We start from the raw sequence: 23,836 nt of genomic DNA, 5'->3' as shown, positions 1-23,836 counted from the left end.
TTGTGGCTGTGGGGGCAGTCATTGAATCCCTATAGTGGGGAAGTAGGCCATTTGGCCCATCAAGCCACACTGACTCTCTGAAGAGCATTCCCACCCAGACCAACCATGCCCTGCCCCGCCCTGCCCTGCCCCGCCCTGCCCCGCAATCTATCCCTGTAACCTTGCAATTCCCATGGCTACTCCACCTGGTCTCCACATTCTCCCACACTATGGGCAATTTTGAATGGCCATTCCACACTCTAACCTGCACATCTTTGAACTGTGAGAGGGAGCCAGAGCACCCGAAGGAAACCCACACGGACAATCGTTGAAGAGTGGAATAGAACCTGGGTCCCTGGTGCCGTGAGGCAGCATTGCTTAACCACTGAGCCACCATGCTGCCTCGGTAGCCCGGTGCCCAGAAAAGGCAGCAGCCCATCATGGAACTATTACAGTGCAGAGGGAGATCTTTTGGTCCATCACACCCATTATGTAGCACCAATCTCCTGCCTTTTCCTCATATCCCCACACACCATTATTGTCCACAGAAACACCCAGTGGTCTCATGATTGTTCAATTGAGCCTGCCTCGACCCTACTCCCAGGCAGTATATTCTACAATGCAGTGTTTTTTTTCTTTGCCATAGTCCCAGCCTCATTAGAGAGTTACAAGTGATGTTGAGGATCGCTGTGCCTCAGGTGAGGGGAGGGGTTGAGAAAGAGATTCATTCTGGTAACAGGAGCTGGTGTTGGAATTGACCTGTGCCATTTGCATCACTCTGCGTCGCAAACTAGCCGTCGAGTCAGCTGAGCTCAGACCCACTAACCCTAACTAGCTGCCAAGTGAAAAAGTTTCTTCTCATGTCGCTCTTGCTTTGTTTGTACATCACTTGATGCCTCTGTTCCTTTTACAAGCAGGAACTGTGTCTCCTTATCTGTTGTGAACAGCACGCTCATGATTTTGAAAATCAATCAGACGTCCCCTCAGCCACCACCTCTCGAGGGAGAGATATGCAAATAAGTAATTAAGGGTCATTGGAACTTGTAAAAAGTTTAACCGACTTCTGTAATAAACTAATGGCACGGAAATATGACCAACATGGGCAGTTAGACAGGAACCAACAGTTTGCCACTCTTTTCCACCCCCCCCCCAACCTTGCTGGGCCTAGGACACCCCTCAGCCAAAGTCCCAGCGGAATCAATCATGATCCTCCTTACGTCTCTTCCTGCACAGACCAGCAGCACTCCCTGCTCAGCTCTGGGATAGCTCGGGCTGCTGACTCTTCATACTGAGGGAGGGCCTCGTCTGGAGAGCAGGCTTTCATTCATGGGGCGTTGGTGTCACGACCTGGGCCAGCCCATCCCTCGTTGTCCCTGAGAATGTGATGGTGAGCTGCCTTCTTGAACCCCTGCAGTCCATGTGCTGTAGGTAGACCCACTGTGCTATGAGGGTGGGATTCCAGGATTTTGATCCAGTGATGCTGAAGGAATGGCAATATATTTCCCACATTGGGAGAGAGAGTGGCTTGGAGGGGAAACTTGTAAGTGCTCGTGCTCCCAACCTTTTCCCTGATCACTTTCAAGTGATCCTGGGTTTGGCTGGTGCCGTTTAAGGAATTTTGGTGAATTCTGCAGTGCGCCTTGTAAATAGTGTGCTGTTAAATAATTTAGCCCATCTGTGCAGCACATTATAGCTGTGTTGTGGACTTTGCTGGAGGCGCTGTCTCTCTCTCACACACACACTCTCTCTCTCTCTCTCTCTGTCTCACACACACACACACACGCGCGCGGTGTTTGTCTGTCTGTGTCTCTCTCTCGCTCGCTGTCTCTTCCCCAACCCTCAACAGCAGTCGGTTTCAGCTCTGACATGTCGGCAAGCATCCTCCCTTTGTGGAGTACGTTTGTAAAGAGGAGAGATGTTATCTCTCTCTCTCTCTCTCTCTCTGTGTCTGTCTGTCTGTCTGTCATCCCCCCCCGCCCACTACCCCCAATTTCTGTGCATGCACATGCGTGTGTGTTGGTCGACAGAGCAGATTTAACTTTGATATGCCCCCCCCCCCCCCCGACGTCAATATTTCCTGTCTTGTCTTGCATGCAAAAAAAACTGATCCAACCAGGTACGAGGCAGTAACTGTTGCCTGTGGCATGCTAGTCTGTAACCAGTGACAGTAACAAAGAACAGAATTGCAAGCTGTGTGGGCGACACCTGCTGCTTCCAGTCGACAGTGTTTCCAGTCCTGGGATCTTTTGTTTTGTAGTGGGTTTCTGTAGGACTTTGACTCAAACATTTCACTGTGAATGAAATGTGCACAGTTTGTGAAGGAGGGCGTGGGTTGCTGATGTGGGTGGAACATGTCTATTTCTGGCCAGGATCAATCAGATTTTGTGCCTTTGATGAGGCCACACTTACGGCAGTTTGACCTTGATTTGCTAAAGTGGCTGCGCATAAGTATGAATTGTAAGGAACTGTCGTGTCAGAATGTTTCATGTCTATACTTAGTGAATGTAAACCGAGTACTTTGCACTGCCCAGCATTCAGAAGGATTATTAGACTGAGCAGCATCGAGCAGCAAGTATTTTGGGTGTTACTAGTTTGCATTCCCTGCCACGTGATTCAGACACAGCAGGAAGCTGACAGCCTAGCAGCCTGGCTTTTTGCCAAAGAAAAACCAGCAAACATGGACGATGTTCAAGTCTTTAAACGACAACCTGGTGTAATAAAAATGTAAAGGCCTTCTGTACAAAAATGATATCTGCAGAGGTAGCCATTTATGACTGTGTTCAGCCCTTCATCGGTGGGCTGTCTGTTTCGTGGGCAATATGAACACAGGAATTTCAAGGGAGGCAAAGAGATTCAGTGTGTGCAGAATGTTCAGCATATGTCCTTTAGGGTAGACTAGGCAGGAAGGGCTTTTTTTTTCAGAGCACATGATGAAGATCATTAGGAATTTCCTGCAGACCATAAGCCAAAAAAGCTGGTCCTGGAGGTGGGGAAGGTTTCTGAAATGCATGCTGAGTTTGTGTTTAAAGGTTGGGTGTTAACAAAGTGTTTCTCCATCCCCTGTTCCTCTTTAATTTATAGTGATATCTTTTTTAAAAAAAGCAATGACTCAGACCGGGCAAGTTTACTCCATCTTATACAATATTGCTGTACAGTTCGACAGCAGGCTGTGTCATGCTTTCATATGGCAGGGAGAGTTTTACAATAAATTTATGCTAATAATCGCTGATTAAAACATCTTTCATATAATTTGCTGCAGATTTATCAAGCTTTTCATCATTCACTCCAGTATGGGATTTGTGGTAACATTAAGCAACCTATAATTCATGTTAGAACCCTTATCTGGCGGTCAAAAAAATTGTGAAATTTCTCAATCAAATTCCTGGTTGCCCCCACGATTTTTCCATGAGGAAGGGAGGGGCGTGGTGAGAAGGGGTAGTTGTGGGGAATCTGCAATCTTGCAAACTAGTGTTTGAACTTAAATGAAGTTAACCTTGTTGAATATTCAGCATATGAGCTAAAGTTCAGAGTGCAATGAACCTCAGTCTGTCTACGTGAATAATATTGCATGTGTTGGTGCATGTTACATTTCATGAAACAGACAGAAACAAGGATGAGTGGCTCAGTCTGAAGACATAAAGATTTCCCTGTGTGCTACTCCTGAGTTTTTTGGCTCTGTTCAAGACCTGCTTAATTACCAGCATGTCTTCACAACTTTAAAATGATTTTTTTTCTTTTTGAGTAACCTTGCAGCTTTGTTTCTGCAAAGCATCAGAATGTCAAGGATTGACTTTTACCAATGCTTCAAGGTAATCCAGGGGCTTGTTAAAAGCTGGTGAAGTAGCTTTTTGGCTTTGAGTCCAGGTCTGTATTCTTCAGTGTGGTGGCAGGAAGAAGCATTTTCTTGTACGGTGTCTAGTAAATTCAGCTTTTCACAATGGCCTACAGTTGGACAATAGTACAGAACATACACAAAAGTGCCCAATTTCGGTGTACTTTTCAGTCTGACATTGGTTGCTGACTGGGATAGCCTCCAATAACTCTGTTACAATGTTCACTGATATTTTATGCTGCTTTTCATTTGTTGTGACATGCTGAGAACTATTCACTAGTAAGTTGCAACAAAGTGTGATTTAAATAGGGTACTTCATATGTTATTCCTCTGTTACTTTAGTAGCAGTAGTACTTAGGCAAATGTTGCAGAGTGGCTGATGCATGTGCAGCACGCCCGAGAGTGGTTTTGAACTGAATTCACTCTCCTCTTCCTGTCACATTCACAAATTAATGCAAAAAACATTTGAATTCAGTACATTGGAAACAACATGTGCAACATTCAAAACAGAGCCAAGTGCTATAATGGAAAATGTGTTGGTAGAATGGTTTGCTGGGCTGAATGGTCGTCTTGCCTCCAGGACTTTTTGTAGTGCCCCTTCTGTTAAGCTAAAAAATCTGTATCTGGTATAAGCAGGAACTCACTTGCACCTTCAAAGCCAACTGTAAAATGCACGGACTACTCCCAACATTCTGTGACTCCTAAGCTAGAGTTGAGTCATTTAAAAAGCCACCAGCCAAAAATTAACTTGTGCCATCTGTTGTTGAAGCGATCATGTTACATTTATGTGGTTAAAGGAATCGAATATCTGGCAGTTTCTATTATTGATTAAAAATAAATTTCAAGTTAAAGGTTAGTTTTCTTTTAAGAAAAATGTCTCCTGATAGCATCAGAGATAATGGGAACTGCAGATGCTGGAGAATTCCAAGATAATAAAATGTGAGGCTGGATGAACACAGCAGGCCAAGCAGCATCTCAGGAGCACAAAAGCTGACGTTTCGGGCCTAGACCCTTGGATGAACACAGCAGGCCAAGCAGCATCTCAGGAGCACAAAAGCTGACGTTTCGGGCCTAGACCCTTCATCAGAGATGGCCCGAAACGTCAGCTTTTGTGCTCCTGAGATGCTGCTTGGCCTGCTGTGTTCATCCAGCCTCACATTTTATTGTCTCCTGATAGCATCAGCTTCTGATAGAGTCAAACTAATAGGCTACTTGTCTCATCATTAAGCAGTGGACTAGACTGCACAAAGTAGTGGCAAAAGTAGTTTGTTTGGCCCATCAAACCCACTGTGCCATTCAATGAGATCATCGCTGATCTGATCATCCTCAACTTCACTTTCCTGCCTTTTTGCCATAACCTTTGATCCCCTCACTGACAATCTGTTTATCTTAGCCTCGAATATGCTTAATGATCTGGCCTTGACAGCCCCCCTACAATAAGGAATTCCACAGATTCAGAAAAAAAGCCATCCTTATTTTGATTAAAACGGGTGACTCCTTATTCTGAGACTGTGGTGTCTGGTCCCGGATCATCCTGCCTTCAACTCTGCTAAGAATCTTATGTGTTTCAATAGGGGGTACCTCTCTTTTGGTGAAAAGATGGTGAGCCACGTAACAGATGGTAAGAACAGTTTTCAATCTCGTACTTTTACTTGACACCCAATCATCACAACTGGAACCATTTTTACTGAACTCCAGTGAGCACAGGCCCAATCTCCTCAACCTGTCCTCACAAGACAGTCCCACTGCACCCAGATTCAACTATGTGAGCCTTCTGTCGACTGCTTCCACTGGCCTGTGTATCTTTCCTTAAATAAGACTCAGGAATGGCACTGTGAATCCTTCAGATTCTTTGGTATTTACTTTCTATCATAAGAATAAGAGGAAAAGAAAATAACACCATTCAGACACCCACAATCGTGTATCCTTCTGGACATCTCATTTTTCGTGCATGGGATGTGGTTATTGCAGGTGTGACAGTTATTAGTTATCTGTCCCTCATTACCTTGCAAGGCCAGCTCAGGGGGCAGAGTCTGGAGCCACAAGTAGACCAAACTAGATGACAGCGGTTGATTTTATTTGAACCATGCTGGTTTATTTTTGAACATGTCTATTGGCAATGGCTACATGGCCATCATTTGAATTTTGATGAAGGATTTTATTTAAATTTCACCATTTGCTATTGTGGAATTTGAACCCATGCCCCAGAACAGTAAGTTAAGATTCTGAATTACTGGTCCAGCCACATCATAATACACCAATGCCTGTCCATTTTTCATTGGTTAAAAAGGCTTCTACTCTATGTTTTGACATTGTATTTGCTATTTCACTCACGTTAGTTGTGTCATATGTACACTAAGTAAGACCCCTCAGCAGTGGTTGATCTCTCCCCTCCTGCATTAGTGTATAAGGAGGCCTGTCATGCAAAGTTGCAATTGTGCAAAGCTCAGTTCTCATGGCATCGTGCTCATGTGGCAGTTTGCTTTAAGGAGGTGTCAACAAAGGGTAAACTATATAGTTCCCCACACAATAATGGTGTAGGAGTGACTACAAGTGATTTCAGTGTTCACTTCATGTTAAGTGAAGAGTATTGTTTCGGTACTTGGCCACACTGAGAGCCCTGAGATTTTGATAGCACCCAATTTTCTGTGCTACATGTCAGGCATTTGCTTGTGTGAAAATCAATACTCTCTTGCTAATTTCACTAAACTCTGCTGTATTAGGTGTTGGTAGTTCTGTGAGCAGATGAAATTCCCACTCCAATGTCCAACAATATGACAAATCTCTCCCCATTGATTTAGCTAGTTTGGACATCCTCCAGCATCCTCTGGGAAAGTGAACAAGACCTAACAGCCCAAATCATCTTTCTTGTTCCTTGTTTTCTCTTTCTTACTTCATCACCTTAATACTGCTAATTCTATTAGTGTAATACTTCACTTCCTGTAACAATAGTGTTTTTTTATTTGTTGAAGAGATGTAGTTATTACTGGACTGGCTGACATTTTTTTGAGCAAATCCACTTGCCTGGAAAAAGTGATGATGAGCTGCCTTGAACTGCTTGTTACAACCATTTGAAGAGGGGGAAATTGGCTCCAACATCCCCACTAAACCATGCATGTAGCTACTGTGAGGATTGGCACGCTAACTGCATTCACAGCATTGCCTTCCAGTTCCAAATCGCTGCCATGTGTTGCCCTCCAAAGTCTGCACAGACAGACACACATTTAGCGGGAATTCTGATCAAGCTCCCCTTTTTTAAAATCCATTGGTTGGCTGTAGCAAAGGGTTCAAATTGGGTTTTTTTTTAGCATGTTTGCTCAGTTGGCTGGATGGCTGGTTTGGAATGCACAGTAACACTGACAGTATGGGTTCAATTCCCACACCAGCTGAGGTTACAATGAAGGACTCTCCTCAACCTCTCCTGCCCCCTGGGGTGTGGTGACCTTCACGTTACACCACCACCAGTTGTCCCTGTCTGATAAAAGAACAGGCCTATCATCCAGTGGGACTAAGGGCACTTCAACTTTTATATCATAATTCACTTAAAAAGATTGTTCACACTAAATAACCGAAACTAGTTTTCTTGAGTGACAGAAAGATGAATCATCTTATTTACTAACCTGGGAAAAATAATAAAATGTAACATCAAACACACACACAAACACAAGTATAAAGTTTAGAAAAGTGAGCGCATCTACAACAAAAAGGAAAATAAGAATATGCTGTCAAAAGTTATTGAGTTCTTGAGGTGCTACATTTTAACCTGAGACCTTGGTTATTTAATTGATGATTAAGTTGCATTAAATTATTTAATTGTATCCATTGTAAATGTCTGAGCTCTTGATGAATGGATGTTTGTTTGGTTTGCTTTCCACTAGACATTGTTTTCTGAGAAGCAGAGAGAAAAAAGAAGGGAAAACTCCCAATTCTGTTGTTAGAGCGGAATAAATGATGGAGTTCTATCTGCTCAGAGATTGTTTGAAGTATTTTTCATTTGTGTATTCCCACACCTGACTTCATTGTTTTTCCCAGGCTGGATAGTCTGCAGACAGTTTTTATCCCAATATGTGAAACTTCCAGAAATATAAAAATCAACCAGAAGATTCATATTTCATTGATTTGGCTCCATATGACGTGTTAATTTCAGTTTGGACTTGTTTATTCATTGTTTCTTGAAAAGGCTTAACCTGTGGCAGGGTTACCACTGCAGCCATACCAAGTCAAAGTGTTGCTTTTTTTTTCAGTCCGTGACCTTTCCCAAGTATTAAACAACTTGAATGAAAGTTGAAAATTTATAGTCTAATTTTGCTACTATAATAACAAGCTGCACCCATTAGGGTGTATTTATGTCCACTTCGCTACAAGGGAGAGAGTTCAGATTCTGACCAAGTAACTATAACGAACGACAGTATAGTTCTCTGTCAGGATAGTCTGTGCTTCAGAAGAAAACTTGCTGGTGATGGTGTTACCCTACATCTGTTGCCTTGTCATTCTAGATCATAGAATCACGATAGTGCAGAAGCAGGCCATTTACCCCACTGGTCTGCACCAACCCTCCGAAGAGCATCCCACCTACATCCACTCTGTTATCCTATCCCCCTAACCCTGCATTTCCCATGGCTGATCTACTGAGACGACACATCTGTGAACACTGTGAGCAATTTCCCATGGCCAGTCCACCTAACCTGCACATCTTTGGACTGTGGAAGGGACCGGGGCACCCGGAGGAAACCCACACAGACACGGGGAGAACGTGCAAACTCCATAAAGACAGTCGCCTGAGACTATAATCAAACCTGGGACCCTGGCGCTGTGAGACAACAGTGCTAACCACTGAGCCACCGTGCTGCCCCAAATGGTAAATGGTAGATGTCACAGGCTTGGGAGATGTTGTTGAAGGATAGACCTGGTTTTGCTTTCAAAATAAGATAGGAACAGAGAAGCAAATCCTGTGCTGATTTCTGCTGTCAGTTGATATCTATTAGAATTGTGCAGTCCTAGCCCAAATTCTATCACATTTACCAAGCATTTTGTCTAGCAGAGAAAGGACTCTCTGCTGCTTAGTTTCTCAAACATTGATTTATAAAAATGTTAAGTAATGCTGTGAAAACTAGTTCTACAGGCTTCTCCCTCAGAAAATACAACTGACTCACTGAATCAATGTACTGTTGAGTCACCGAAGAACGGTAAGCCTGTTCATTAGTACATCACATTTCACAATTCCTGTCACAGATGTGTTCCACAAAGAATTATTCTGGTGCCCAAAGTCGGGAACAAATTCACTAATGTCATTGGACTGTGGGAGGAAACCGGAGGAATCGCATGCAGACACGGAGAGAACGTGTAAACTCCGACTTCTACAAGGGAGCCTCCTAAATGTTCACCTTCTTCCTCAACCAAGGACTCCTCAGCTCTGTTGTTGGGAGAGCACTGAACTTCAACTGGGTCCAATGCACTACCCCCCCCCCCCCCCCCCCCCCGCCCCCTGCCATAGTGATAGCCTACTAGCTGCAACATATAGAAGATCGTTGGCTGCTATTTCTGCCACCTCCAGTGAGATGCCATCACCAGACATATTTTCCCCTCCCCTTCCTTAGCTTCCTTCTGCAGGGACCATTCCCTCTGGGACACCCTGGTCCATTCTTCCTTCACTCAAGGTACCATCCCCTGCATTCACCGAAGGTGTATCACCTGCCCATTTACCTTCTCCCTCTTCAATATCCGAGGGCCCAAATATAACTTCCAGGTGAACCAATGCGTTTCAGACAATTTAGTCTAATGCATTCGCAGCTCATGGTGTGGTCTCCTCTATATCAGGGAAATGAAGCCTAGACTGGGTGGCTGCTTTACAGATACCTACGTTCTGACTGTAGAACTGACCCTGACCTTCCAGTTGCCTGCCACTTCAACGCACCACTATTTCCCCTGGCCAATATCTCTGTCTCAGGCTTGCTGCAGTTCCATAACTTTAGTGTTTGAATTCCCCTCTGCCCTGGCCCCTAACCCCACACATCAGGTCTTGTTATCAGACAGACTGCTATAACACATAACCCGTTGTTAGCCACAAACAGCCCCCATTAATGGCTGTTCACCTGCCTAGCTAGATCATTACCCACTCCTTTGTCCAACTGTTCTTCTCTCTCTTGGACTCTCTTCCCACCTATCGTTTACTCCTTACCCTCTCCCTCCCACCCCATCTTCTGCATTAAACCAAACATTTTCCTAGCTCCCATCGGTTCTGAGCAAGGGTCACTGGACTTGAAACATTAGCTCTGATTTCTGTCCACAGATGCTGACAGCCCTGCTGAGCTTTTCCAGCAATTTCTGTTTTTGAATAGATTCACTAATTCAGTTGCCAAAAAGCATCAAGGTGGCATTGTATTTTGGAATACAGTGGCTCCAGCGGCATCACCAATCTCTGTCGATGCTTCAGCTTTTTTGCTGTTGAGAGCCACATCTGTACCATTGTCAGTTCCAGACTTGACCAGGCCTGGTGCTCTGATGGTTGGCCTCCCATCTGCAAAGGAAGCAGTTTTGCAAAGGAGGGAATAAACAAATTTGTGCATAGAAGATGATGTGAATTTATGGGGTATAATATAATGTGTATGGATAAAATCAATTAACAATTCACTGTTATGAGGAAGAGTTTAAAAGTTGGTATGTACAACCATAGGCTGCAGTTAAATTTCAGATATTGACCAAGCTTAAGCAGGAATTTGACCCTCTTTAAAAATTGATCCATTTACATAAGCAAAGGCTCAATTTTAAAATCTTCACTTTGTTTTCGTATTATTCCAAGGGCAGAGCCCTCTCACTATCTCTGTAATGCCTGCCCGCCCTCTCACTATCTCTGTAATGCCTGCCCGCCCGCCCATCAGTTAAAAGATCTCTGGGCTCCTCTAGTGTTGGCCTCTTATTCAATGATGTTGAGGTGCTGGTGTTGGACCAGGGTGGACAGAATCAGAGGTCACATGACATCAGGTTACAGTCCAACAGGTTTATCTGAAATCATAAGGTTTCAGAGCAATGCTGCCTTGTCAGGTGAAATGGAAGGAAGCGCACAGGCACAGAATTTATAGGCGGATAAATCATTGCACGATAATTCCAAGTAATTAAGAGTGTCAAAAGACAGTACAAATGGTGTGTGCCATTTCCTCATTCAGAATGATTTCTAATGTTTGTTCATTGGTGCTTGTGCTTTCCGACACAGACCCTCAGCTGTGGCATCGAACCCCTCTGCCTCACTACCTTGCAATTTTACTTTATAATACTCCTTAAAATCTATGTCTTCAAAGACCTAATGGCCCTAATATTGTCTGTTTTGGCTAGGTAATAATTTTATTTAATAAGCCTCCACTGAAGTACTTTAGAACATTTTGAAACTTTTATATACATGTCACTAAGTTGCCCAGTAATCCGGTTTTATTTGTTGGCTCACAACATGCATTGTTGTCTTAATTGGCCAGCTGACTTCACTGTGGGCAGGTTTCTCAGTAAAAATGGTTCCAGTTGAGATGATTGGGTGTCAAGTAAAAGTACTAGATTGAAAACTGTTCTTACCGTCTGTTACATGGTTCATCATCTTTTCACCAAAAGAGAGTGTTGAAAGAAGAGCTTGATGCTCTGTTTGAAAGGGACCTTTTACCCTATTCAAGTTATTCAACCATGTCTCTCTTGCCTTCATTCTCTTCCATTTTGAAAAAAATAAATGCAGGGCCAGGACCCAATCTACATTACACTAAGTTGACAACAACAAGTGATGTGTTTAATAAAAGAAAATGATTGGGTAATGCAACAAGAACAATTTTGTTTGTAAAGCACTTTAATGTAATAGGTGCCAAGGCAAATTTGATAGAAGTTTAAGAAATTAATAGACCTGAAAGATGACTAGCTAGAAGTTGTATTTCGAATCGTAAACTAATAATTCAAACTGATGCCTTATACACAATGTGGACACAATTTTACAACCTGTGACACTTGACCCAATAAGAATCTTGCTTTATTTTCATACTAGTTTTGTTCTTAGAACAGTGTGCCATGATGTTGCACACTAGAACCTGAAACAAGTTGTCTTGAGTTTTGTTTAGTTCTCTTTTGGCAGCTGGTTGAATGAACAAGCAGATGTTAATGCCAGCAATGGTGATTAAGCTCGGTTAGCCAAAAATTTGTTTTCAGAAAAGTGCCAAAATAACCTGGCATGCCGTGAAGAAATATGGCTGATGTGGAAGAGATCTTTATTCTTATGGGAGAACTGAACTAGGGTGCACTGTTTCAACTTTAGGGGGCTGACTCTTGAGGACGGAGGTGAGGGCAAACTATGTCTTTCAGGGTTGTGCAGTTTTGGAACTCTGCCTTAAAAGGTGGTGGAAACAGATCAGTGATTTTTTTTTAAAGTGGGAGCAGGTAGATCGTAGAGTCATACTGCAAGGAAATCTGTTACTTGGCCCAACTGATCAATGCTGACCAGGTTTCCTAAATTAATTACTCCCAATTGCCTGGTGTTTATCCCATATCATCCCAACCTCTCCTATCCGTGTACCTGACCAAATGTCTTTTAAAGCATGTAATTGTACTCGCCCCAACCACTTCCTCAGGCAGCTCATTCCATCAATGCACCACCCTCTGTGTGAAAATTTTGCCCCTCTAATCCCTTTTAAATCATTCCTGACAGTGGAGTCACAGATAGACAGGGCGGTGGAAAAGAATTTTGGTGCGCTTGTCTGCATCGGTCAGGTACAGGAGTTAGGATGTCATGTTATGGCCGTACAAGACATTGGTAAGGCCTTGTGTGGGGTACAACATGCAATTCTGGTCACCCTGCTATAGGAACGATGTTATTAAACTGGAGAGGGTGCAAAAAAAGATTTACAAGAATGTTACCGAGACGGGATAGTTTAAGTTTTTAGGAGAGACTGGAACTTTTTTCTTATTTGTTTAATAGCCCAGGCAAGGGTAAAAACCTGAGAGGTTTCAATATGTTCAGGGAGCTGAAATGTTTGTTAAATTTTTATGCAATGTTTCCACTTGTATGTTTCCATGAATTACAATATATGTTCCTTTTTAAAACATATTCAGTTGACTGGATTAGCATAGTGCCCTTTCGTTTCTGGATCTGGATACAGATGGCAAGTAAATTGGGGTGACGCGGTGGCTCGGTGGTTAGCACTGCTGCCTCACAGACCCGGGATCGATTCCAACCACAACCTGCGTGGAGTTTGCACATTCTGCCCGTGTCTGTGTGGGTTTCCTCCGGGTGCTCCGGTTTGCTCCCACAGTCCGAGGATGTGCAGGGTAGTTGGATTGTCCATGCCACAATTGTCCATAGTGTTCAGGGATGTGTAGGTTAGGTGGATGCAGGGTAGGGGGTGAGTAGGATGCTCTTGGAGGGTCAGTGTGGACTCAAAGGGCCAAAAAGCCTGCTTCCACAATGTTGATTCCGTGATTCTATGAAATTGGCTCTAAGAGCCCAAATAAAGAGAGTTTGGATGAACCTAACCAAGTTCGCATTAGATGGTGCTCTTCAAGCTATGGTGAGGGTAGAAGAGGAATTGATTCATTAAATAGCTTAATGATGTTAGTTGTGGACTAAAAAGCTGACAGGGAAGGCAAGGACACCTTGTTTATGTGGTGAGTTGTTGCAATCTGGAAGGCGCTGTCTGAAAGGGTGGTGGAAGAACATTCAACACAAACATTCAAAAAAACATTTAGATAAATGGTTAAAGCAAAACGGTTTGCATTTATTCTGGAAAAAGGATAAGAATGTGTGATAAAGAATAAGCTCTTTCAAAGAGCTGGCATAGGTACGATGGGTGGAGTGGTCTCCTTCTGTTATACTATGCTATAAAACTACAGGAACACTTCAGTAAACATGGTCCCACACATCATTGCTTCATGTTACCTTCACTGTCCAGTTAAACCCTGTACTTGCAGAATGTATTTTTGCTGATTTATGTTCATGTTGCTATATGCCGTACTGTCCTGCAGAAGATCTGTGCTGATTTGAGAGGGGTCTTAGGTAAGGTGTGGAGCAGCCAATCTTGGGAGGAGTTTATGAGCTCTCGATGCACTATTTTCAAAATGCTGCATTTTCCAAGAACCAATTAACAACATTAAACAAGGAGTCCTTGTCGCTCTAATTATATGAAATCTGTCAGAGACATTAGGATAAATACTTTGAGAGAATAGTGTCATACTGGGTTAAAGGTTGCGGTGGTTGCTGAGGTGATATGCTGAGGACCCTGATGTTAAAACACACTACGGGGTAGATGAAAGATTAGCTTTCTGTTCCTCTAATACCTACTGTAACTCGACTGAGAACTGTTGTTCAGTGTCAAAAAAAAGGGTTTTCCATTTCCCCAGCAGTGACAAATTCATATTACTAATCATGATCAGCATAGTTGTACATATTCTTTAGCTTAAAATTCTACAAATAAATACTGTCTACGAGTTATGCTTCATTTGTCAGATGCTTCTATCAGTTGGATATTCTGCTAGCTTGTTGGGAATTCTTTGATTTGCAGTTTCTATGACTGTGTAATTTTTGGTATTAGAGTGTCCCTGCATTCTAATTCTAACAACGGGCAGGTTTTGCACATTTTATACGGCAGTAACATTCATAAACCTTTGGAAAATATTCAGGTCTGAGCCTCTCCTTGGTATTAAGGAAGCATGACTTTATGAAGAAAAGATCAGTTGACTGATATAAAAGCAAGAATCATATTATGTAGCACTGTTCATGACTTCGGGATGTCCCAAAGCTCTTTACATTCAATGAAGTACTTTTGAAATGCGTCAATGTGGCAGACAATGTACATACATCAAACTCCCACATGTAGCAATGTGATGATGAACACATTATTTCTTTTATTATGTGTGACTATTGATTGAAAATTAAGTACTTGCTGGGACAGCATTGAGTAATCACCTGCTTTTTTCAAAATAATCTCATTGGAGTTTTTTTATATCCACAAGAGGATAGACTTAGCCCTCAGTTTAGTCTTATCCAAAAAACTGTAACCGCATCAGTGAAGTGTTCTGAGGAAGGGTCAGTTGACCTGAAGCATTAACTCTAATTTCTCTCCACAGATGTTGCCAGACCTGCTGGGCCTTTCCAGCAATTACTGACTTTGTTTCTGATTTAGAGCATCTGTACTTCTTCCAGTTTTTATTTAGCCTTTAACTCACTGCCACATCTCTGCCAGGTATGCCCATTTTGAAGAAGCTCTGCTCCTCTCTCGGGCAGGATTTCTGTTCCAATCTTTTATTTTCCTGCTCACCATCATTAATGTTGTCGCTCCTGGTGTTTGAAAGGGCATTTGCTAAAACTCATTTCCATAGCCATATTACATTGCTCAGTGACAGTCTCTGGCGCAGACTTGCCACTTCTGAGGAAGGGTCACTGGACCCAAAATGTCGATTTTGATTTCTTCCTACAGATGCTGCCAGGTCTGCTGACCTTTTTCAGTAATTTCAGTTATTGTTTTCAGCAGTGCAGCACTCTTTCAGTAATCATTAGCTACTATAGTTCAGAACCTGAGTATTGCTAATAAAGGCACATTTTGTTTAAGTGATAATGAGAACTGCAGATGCTGGAGAATCCAAGATAATAAAATGTGAGGCTGGATGAACACAGCAGGCCCAGCAGCATCTCAGGAGCACAAAAGCGTTTGTGCTCCTGAGATGGTGCTGGGCCTGCTGTGTTCATCCAGCCTCACATTTTATTATCTCACATTTTGTTTAAGCTTTTTTCTTGCACTCATCAGGATAGTTTCCAAGAATATCATGTGTTCTGTGTTTGAGTGTTTGGTTGGCAAATGGATTCTGATTGTTGGAGGCATTGCTATGGAGAATGTACCAGTTTGATGACTGACAGTAAATACCCAAGCTTTATTCAGACTTTAAAGCAGACTATTTGGCTATGAGACACATGAGCCAGAGAATGGCTGTCACCTATTTTGTTGTGTAGGAACAGGCACAGTGTGTGTATATAGACTTTGTGTGCAAAGAGATGTGCTTTACTTAATGTAGCCTGTAGTGCACATTTGCATACCATGCAGAGCCTGACAATCCTAAAAGATTGTTGCCTAATTCTTAGCACTTTCAGGATTATGTAACAAGTTGGGAGCTAAAGAGACCATTTGGCCCATCAGCCTACTCTGTTATTGATCATGGCTGGTCTTTGCTTTGAAGTCCACCTTTCCCTCTGCTCCTGATAACCCTCAATTGCCCTTCCTAACAAAAATCTATCAAGCCTTAAAAATACTCAGTGACATCGTCTCCACTGCCTTCTGAGACAGAGTTCCACAGTGTCACAAGCCTCTGAGAGCAAAGATTTTTCCTCATCTCAGTCCTGAAACACAAACCACTGTGTGCGAACAGTGCACCACCTCATTCTGGACTGACTCACGAGCAAAAACGCTTTCCACATCCGCCTTGTAAAGTCTGTTCAGGATCTTGTACACTTTGATCAAGTCAGCGACCACTGATCTGAACTTCAATGAAACAAGCCCAAGTCTTTCCTGAACTCTCCTCATAAGATACTGTCACGCATTCTAAGCATCTATCTAGCAAACGTTTGAACTTCCTTCCTTAAATAAGATGATCGAAACTGCACATGTATTCAAGATATGGCAGCACAAGTGCCCATCAAACTAAAGCATAATTTCCTTATACTTACCTTCAATTGTTTTTGTACTAAAAGATAACATTCCATTAGCTGCCTTGATTTACTTGCTGCAGCTGCACGCTAACATTTTGGGACTCCTCCAGGACACTAAATCCTTCTGCATTAGGAATTCTGCAGTTGTTCTCAGTTTGAGTAATGCTCTGAGATTGTAGACTTGCTCAGCGAGCTGGTGTGTTTGGTCACAAACGTTTTGTCACCCTGCTCGGGAACACAGCCAGCACTCCTCCATTGAAGCGCTGGGGTTCTGTCCCACTTGTTATTTATATGACTCGGTTGGCTGGAGTGGTTTGAATTACTTCCGATTCTGTTTCTCAGTGGTTTCTATATTGGGTCCAGTTCAATGTGTTTGTTAACGGAACTCCAGAGGGAATGCTTGGTTGATGCAATGTCCGTAATCAAACCCACCGGCTCAGCGAGCAAGCCTGCAACCTCATCGACAACCTACAGATCTTCTCAAAAGCTTTTGAGTAGTACTTTTGCTTTTTTTTTTAAATCTTCCTGTCAAAGTGAACAATGCCATGTTTTCCCATATTGATGTTTTCCTGCTCACTTAACCTGATTATATTTGTCTGCAACTTCCTTCACAACATGCTTTCCTACCTCTCTTGGTATCATCTGTGAGTATAGCCTCCACGCTTTTACTCTCACCATCCAAGTTCTTGCTGTAAATTGGAAAAGGGAGAAGTCCCAACACAGATTCCTGATGGACTGCACTCACCACAGCCTGCCAATCAAAGACACATTTATGCACTCACATCTTTCTGCTAGCTAGCCAATCTTCTATCCATGTTAATGTTAGTCCCGGATCATGAGCTTCAATTTTCTGCACCAACTTGGATGTGGCACCTGATCAGATATCATCTGGAAGTCTAACGTATACTAAGTCTGCAGGATCCCCTTTGTTCACAGCATATTACTCCTTCAAGCAACTTCAAAACATTGGGCAAACATGCTTTATTTTTAACAAAACCGTACTGACTGCTCCTGATTATCTTGAGCTTTCCTAAAGGTGAGCATATAATCTCTTTAATAATTGATTCTAACACCTTCCCCACAACAAATATCAGGCTAACAGGTCTACAGTTTCTTGTTTTCTGCCTCTCTGTCTTTGAATAGATGGATTCTATTTACTAATTTGTGATTGGAAATTGGAGCCGTTTTCTGAATCTAGGAAATTTTGGATAATTGGCACCAACTTCTCTTCTGCTGCACTAGCAACTCTTTAGGTCCCAGGTATGAAGTCCATCTGGGCCTGGAGACTGTCAGCCTGCAGCTCCACTTTTCTAAGTATTGTCCCCCACCATGATGGTAATTCAGCCCAGTTTCCCACTCTCTTCCATTGCCTCATTAACAGATAATTTTTTTTATATCCTGTGTAGCAAAGTCAGAAGCAAAATATTTCATCCACCTTTCCTTATCTTCTAACTCCCTTTTCTCCTCTAATGATCCAGATCATAGATTCCCTACAGTGTGGAAAGAGGCCCTTGTGGCCCAACAAGTCCACACCAACCTGAGTATCCCACCCAGACCCATCTCCTTATAACCCATCTAATCTACACACCCCTGAACACTGCAGGCAATTTAGCATGGCCAATCCACCTAACCTGCTCATCTTTGGACTGTGGCTAGAAAACAGACCACCTGGAGGAAACCCACGCAGACACGTGGAGAATGCGCAAACACCACACAGACAGTTGCCCGAGGGTGGAATCGAACCCGGGTCCCTGTTGCTGTGAGGCAGCGGGTCTAGGCACTGACCCACTGTGCTGCCCAAGACTGACTGACTTTATATAACTGTTGCTACCTGCTTTGCCTTCTGAGCTGGCTCCCCTTCTGGTTTAATTAGTTCCTCCTTTATTATCCTTTCAGTCATTCTCAGCCATTCCTTATATTGTAGCTGGTTGCCTGGCTCACCTTTGTGCAGCTGCATACTTTTCCTTACATTTGATGCTTTCCTTAACCTAAAGCCATGATCTAGATAGAGGTCCTTTTACTTCAAATTTTTGTTCACTGTTGTAGGAGTAATTAGGATTATTTAACAAATGCTGTCTGATCACGAAATTACTTCAAATGGTGAACATTGTTTTGAATGCAGGCTGTTTGGGTACATAGAGCACCTTCCTTGTTCCAAATGGCTAAGGGATAAGCTGTTTGATATGATCTGCCAGCCTTCAGGACATATGGGCTACCTACCTGGCATTCTACCACTGAAATTCAGACAAAAAACCTTTGACATATTCTAATTAAAAGCCCCAAGATACTGCTTTGGAATTTTGTGCTCAACTTTCCAAGTGGGATTTGAAGCTGAGTAATATCAATTTAACGGTGATCGCGTATTTTGGCAATTGAATATTGTAGACGCTACGAATGCAATTTATTGCGTGTTCCAAATATGTAAATCTGTTATAAATTGGTCAACACGTTGCACCTTTTGTAATTGTTTTTAATATTATAAAAGCAGCTATGTCACATGAAGCACTTTCCATTGATTCATTAACCTAGTATGTCAACTGACCAACCAGCAAGTTCCAAAATACATTTCAGTGCATGTTTTGTGGGAACAGCCAGTCCATGTTCAAACTTTTTAGTTCCCTTGGTGTTTTTTTTTGTACGGTACCCATCCTCTCAATAAATTTTAAGAGCTGAAGTGTTGCTCTTGGGAATGTGTGTATGGAACCGAGGAAGGATATCAGGTTGAGGTAGAAACAATTGATTATTGTGCTCCCTTCCAGAATACCTACTTCCCCAACCTTGTTGGTAAAATGTAATGTCTTGTTTCAGTTATCAGTGAATGTTCTCAGCTTGCAGAGTTGGAGTTACTCTCCTCATTTTAACTGGTTATCCTTGTCCCTCTGCTCATCCTTTGCACATGAGAGATTTTCGCCGTTGGAACATCTAGAGTAATTCTGAAATAAAGACTTAGTCAGATTAGCGATGCCCGTACTGTAACAATAACAATAAATAATATAGCCCCTTCAATGTGCCGGGGCACATCGCAGAGCACTCTGAAGCAAACACTTCGTTGATATGGTGAACTTGGATATTGCTTAAAGAAGTGACACACAGAGAAGCTTTATCTTACACTCAACGGGACAGATGCAAAGATCCCAAATTTCACAGGGATGCTGCTTGTTTTCAAGTTGACTCTGGTCAAGACATTGCCACGGAGCATGCACAAAGAGCAAGTGTCAAAAAGGAGAATAAGGAGAAGTCAAGGGAGGGTATTCCAAAGCTTGGGATTGAGGCTCCATTGATGGAGCATTTAAAATCAGAAATGCACAAGCAGTCAAAATTAGAGAAGGCAGAGACGTTGCAGAGGGTTGTGGGACTTATTGCATGTTTCAGCATTTTGTTCACTAACTGTTCAATTGGAAAGTATTATTAAATCATACAGCACGAAAGCAGAGCCTTCAGTCCAAATCATCTGCACTAACCAGACATCCCAATCCAACCTCGTCCTATTTACGAGCATTTCACCCATATCCCTCTAAACCCTTCTTATTCATATATGCATTCAGATGCCTTTTACGTGTTGTAATTGTACTGGCCTCCACCAATTTCTTTGGCAGCTCATTCTTTACACTCCACCCTCTGCGTGAAAAAGTTACCCCTCGGGTCCTTTTTAAAATCTTTCCCCTCTCACCTTAAAACCTATGCCCTGTAATTCTGGACTCACCCCACCCTGGGAAGAAGACCTTGGCTATTCAGTCTATCCATGCTGCTCATTATTTTATAACCTTCTATAAGGTCACACCTCAGCTTTTGCTCCAGGGAAAATAACCCCCATCTATTCATCCTCTCCCTTACAGCTGAACCCCTCCAAATCTGGCAACATCCTTGTAAATCTTTTCTGCATTTTCTCAAATGTAACAATCTCTGTTTGAGATGCTGGTATAGGAGTAACATCTTCACATGAATAGAGGATTGATAGCTAATATGGAACAGAGGGTGGGTTTAAATTAGTCATTTTCCAAGCTGGAAGAATGTGATGTGTGGTGTACCACAGAGATCAATTTTGAGATTTAAATCTACAAAATTCTTGGTTGTGGGGTCCAAATATATGGTTGCTAAATTTATTGATGATACAAAGATAAGTAGGAAAGTAAGTTGTGTAGAAAGCATAGCGTCTGCTGAGCGATCTAGGTAGATAAGTGAGAGGTTAAAAATTTGTCAGAGGGAGTATAATGTGAAAAACTTTGAACTTGTCCACATTGGCAGGAAGAAAAGAAAAGCAGTGTCTTATTTAAATGTCAAGAAATTGCAAAATTCTATTACAAAGGGATCTGGCTGTCCTGGTATATGAATAAAAAAAATTAGTATGCATGTACAGTGAGTGATTAGGAAGGCTATCAGAATGTATTTATTGCAAACGACATGAAATATAAAAGTAAAGACATGTTGCTGCATTTGAATAGAATGTTGATGAGGCTGTGACTGGAGTACCGTGCAAAGTTTTGGTCTTCTTCATTTAGGAAACGATATAAGTGTATTAGAAGCAGTTCAGAGAAGTTTCTCTTGAATGACTGGGATGAGTAGGTTATCTTATAAAGGAAGGCTTGACGAGTTGGATTCAGAAGATTGAGACATGGTCATATTGAAACGTAATGTTGTGAAAGGACCAGACAGAACAGATGCTGAAAGGATGCTTCTCGTCTTTAGAGAGACTTGAACTAGGAGGTACAGTTTACAAGTAAGGGGTGTCCCATTTAAGGCAGAGATAAGGAGGCTTTTCTCTGAGCATCGAGAGCCTTTGGAACTCTTGTTTAGAGGGTTATATAGGCGGGTTCATTGAATAATTCTAATTGTTCTTGATTGACATTCTTGTTGGTCAAGAATCAAAGGTTATTGATGATAGGAGAGTGAACCTGCAGCCACAGCTAGATCACTCAAGATGTTATTAAATGGTGGAGTGGGATAGAGGGGCTGAATGGCCTTTACCTGCTCCTAATTCGTATATTTGCACTTATTCCTCCGGGAAATGAACACAATGCTTGTCTTTGGCAACTGTATTTCAACCATAAAAACAGTATGTTATTGGTTTTAAAACAAAATTAATGGCAATATACAGCAACATGCAAAAGATCTTGAAAGAGTTTGAAGAATTCGGGCTAGATACGTTGGCATCTCTCTCATCTACCATGAAGTAAAAAAGAACAGAAGATGGTTCCAGGAGCTCCAAGATTCCACTTGACAGTTTTCCTGAGCAATAGTGGTGATGAAGAGTTACCGATATATTAGGAAGATAGAGCAGCTGATGTGTCAATGTGTGCTTTGACACTAGCACTGATACCTGGGATGTGCAGACAGTAATGCTGAAGTCTCCAAGTTTCCTTGCATCATTCAGCTGACCAGGAATTCTCCTGCTTCTGCCATTGGTGCATATTGGGATGGTTTGCAGGTTGATAGCCTGATTTTTTGACCTAATTATTGACTTACCATCCTTGGCCGACCAGACCTGGGGCTGTCCAGAACCTGGAGTTTCTGGCCTAGAGTCAGTGTACCACAAGGTCTGCATGTTTCATCAGTAGTGCTCAGTTAGAGTGGAAACTGGCTTGCAAATCCCTCTGAATGGAGCTTAAGAAGCTGAGTAGAGAGTTTATTACAATGCTTTTATTAGGTCAAGCTGAAATTAGTTGATTCATTTTTGAGCATTTATTAAAATATAAATCAATTCTAATTGATTGGTACAAATGCATTGCAGTTACAGTCTGCCCTGTTGACCTTGGTACTGCTTTTCTGTGTAATTTTTTTGGTTATTAATTGATTTTTCAGCTTGATTTGGTTGCTTTACCCTCTTTCTGTCTCTTCTCTGTTTTGTGACTTGAAAAGCAGTACGTATACATGTTTCTTTATTCATAATTTGATGTGTTTGTTCGGATTCCAGTAAAATAGATGTGTTCCTGACTCGAACAAGTCCAAAATTGATCCAACTCGAGTCCATTAAAGGCATTCCAAACTCGTGTGAACTGCAGTGAAATGAAATGAGGCCTCTCCAGACTCGAGGTTTTGCATTGCAGTACTAATTACTACATACCTCTCAAATCTAGGAATGAGCAGTCCAGATTGTCGCACTCAGTTCTTAATAAGGTGAAGGCCTAACTGTCAAAATTAATCAAAATGTGAGGTGGCTGAATGGGGCAGCAGATTGATTTAATGATAAATGACCTTTAGCCAGTGTTGCTTCAGAGCACCTTTACATATTGACAGCATGTTGATCAGGTACTGAATAATAGTCTCACATGAGTCATTTATTTTCTGAAGGATAAAGCAAAATCGCACTTTAGTAAATTGTCATTGGCTATTTGCATCTACGTAAGTATCTGTGTACTTGTTTGCAGTCTTTCACATGCAATATTGTGGAGTTTTCAGTTAAATTCTTGAGGCTTCAAAGGATCACTTGATCCTCCCATTTAATTTAGATTAATCACAGAAAGTAATGGTAGAAAATGGCATGAGGACAACTTCAGTTCTAACATCTTGTGGGAGTGGGCTGGGGGTATGGGGAGCGGGTGCATGGTGTGAAGTTCAGTAAACAGTTAGAACTCAGAGTGAAGCTTACACTACAGGCAATAAATATTAAAGGGGATTTAGATCTGTGTCATAACAGCTGCATGGTTGGAGTAGCACAGTATCTCTACAGGTTTACTGACCCATTTCCATTTGCAATGCCAGTAGTATCTTAGCAACTGGAACAGTCCCTGTAGGAAAAAAAAACAGACTTGATGCTGTTCATGTGAGAGTATTGCACAGTAGATGTATCAAGGTTATACTTATTCGATTGAAATATGTAAAACCTTTTCTTTGAGAAAAGGCTTGCATGTTCCGATTAGCATATGTGCGCCATTTCCCTAGCAGTCTCCACTTTTTTGGGCTGGCTGAGGGGGATGCAGGGTGCCAGAAATATACTGCTTGGATTTTGTCTTTTGACTTTCTGCTTGTACGTGATGGGTTTTTCCTAGGGCTGGGGCTGTCATCTGGCAACAATTTTGCCTTGTGTACCAGTTCACTTCAAACATCTGGTTGGAGGTGGCTTCCTTTGTGCCCTCGAACCTCTCGTGGACCTGTGCTTGGTTAATTGACCTCCATACTTGGATTGTGTGCAGAGAGACTGTTTGGCGTGATCTTTAAGAAGGATGCAAGGTGGGGAGAAAGACAGTGAATGCCAATGAGCAGTTTCTGAAATCATACACTTGAAGTGTTAAACACTGAAGAGAAACACAGACAGGTTTTAGTCTTCAGGGCTGAAAACCCCTAATCCACATGACTTGGCATCTAACAAAAGCTCAGTCCCTCGGCTGGAGTGAACATCATTTGGCTGCGTGTTTGTTTATATTTCAGCT

General features: G+C 42.3%; 1 protein-coding gene across 7 annotated transcripts in view; it reads left to right on the top strand.

Moving 5' to 3' along the window:
- ahdc1 (AT hook, DNA binding motif, containing 1) overlaps positions 1 to 23,836 on the top strand; it is a 207,702-nt gene that overhangs the window by 75,971 nt on the left and 107,895 nt on the right. The window contains exon 1 of one of the 7 annotated variants that reach the window (XM_048558009.2): positions 1,271 to 1,366. The exons of the other annotated variants lie outside the window; for them this stretch is intronic. The gene's annotated coding sequence lies outside the window, so the exon portion shown is untranslated. Of the gene's footprint in view, positions 1 to 1,270; positions 1,367 to 23,836 lie in introns of those variants that run through there. 7 annotated transcript variants of the gene reach the window in all.

This window comes from Stegostoma tigrinum, chromosome 24 (genome assembly GCF_030684315.1).
Source record: "Stegostoma tigrinum isolate sSteTig4 chromosome 24, sSteTig4.hap1, whole genome shotgun sequence".
Taxonomy (NCBI): domain Eukaryota; kingdom Metazoa; phylum Chordata; class Chondrichthyes; order Orectolobiformes; family Stegostomatidae; genus Stegostoma; species Stegostoma tigrinum.
Note: the sequence above shows the minus strand (reverse complement) of the source record. Positions and strands in the feature narration are given on the sequence as shown.